Source organism: Phoenix dactylifera, chromosome 8, assembly GCF_009389715.1.
Source record: "Phoenix dactylifera cultivar Barhee BC4 chromosome 8, palm_55x_up_171113_PBpolish2nd_filt_p, whole genome shotgun sequence".
Lineage (NCBI taxonomy): Eukaryota > Viridiplantae > Streptophyta > Magnoliopsida > Arecales > Arecaceae > Phoenix > Phoenix dactylifera.
The window spans coordinates 14,412,566-14,413,748 of record NC_052399.1 but is presented as its reverse complement, the minus strand read 5'-3'; positions in this window follow the sequence as shown (position 1 = coordinate 14,413,748).

Here is a 1,183-nt window from a genome sequence, read left to right as displayed (position 1 = left end):
ATGCAGTGCCGGATGTCTCCTTTTTTTCCCCTTTTTTTTTCCGGAGGGTTGGGATCGTGGGCCGGGCCTCGGGCCTAAAAGGATTTTGGCCCAGAGGTCTTGAAAATTACATGATGCCCATGCCCAACCCACCATCAGCTCTAGTTAGGGTAACAAGAAGTAAGGATAACGTGGTTGTGAGATAAGGAAGCCTACACCTATCGGCAAACTCAATCCTCAAATATCAGTCCCAGGTATCATCCCACACCCTTATGATGATGATCTGCAGCATAGTTGGCAAGCCAATCAGCACAACTATTTCCTTTACAGTAGGTAGGGAAACCCTAATAGAGCCATCCAGTTCTATTTTTAATTATTGTTGTTTTTTAAGGATAGCTGCCCAGTGATTTCACTAAAAGGTGAAATCAGAAGATTACAAAGTAGGAAGATTAAGAGAAAACAAGGAAAATCAGGAAAAAAAAAAAAAAGGTGGTAGCAAAATAAGCAAGGAATCTGAGTTACAATTTGTAGATGTAGACACCCAAAGCAATAGTCGAGTGGATCAGTTGTTAAAGATTTCCAAGATGGCATAGATTAAGGCGTGGGCTTCTTGCTTCATATTTTAGAAGATTCGGTTGTTTCTCTCTATCCGCAGCATCCAGAGACTTATAAAAGCAGTCGTCCTCATTACGACAATTTGGTGGGAAGAAATTGAGGCTTTTTTTTTATTGTTCTCCTTACAGTTTTGGAGAAGGGACAGCTGAGGAAAATGTGATTGTGTCTCTCACTCGTCGCAGAGAACGCAAAAACCTAGCATGGGCTAACCTTGTTTTGCAACAGTGTATAAAGCAAGAAGTTTCTCTCGCATAGCAAGCTATATAGAGGTAATATTTTACATTTGGTCTTCATGCATAACTAGTCCTATTTTTCTTTTTCCTTCAAATTTTATTTATTCTGTACAAATTAATGCATGTTACATACGAATGCCTATTCCTAAATGCACTTATACGCATGAATGGGAATTAGCATTAAATGGCCATCGAAATCAAGAATGGAAAATAAAAATTTTGGACGATACAAATTGAATATCAATGTCGATCTATCTAGAGGATAGACCTCAACCATCCCCACAGGTAATGAGTTTAGCCTAAGATTGAGCTTGACTTGATGACAAATTCGACTGAACTTTGTTTGATTAGGAAAT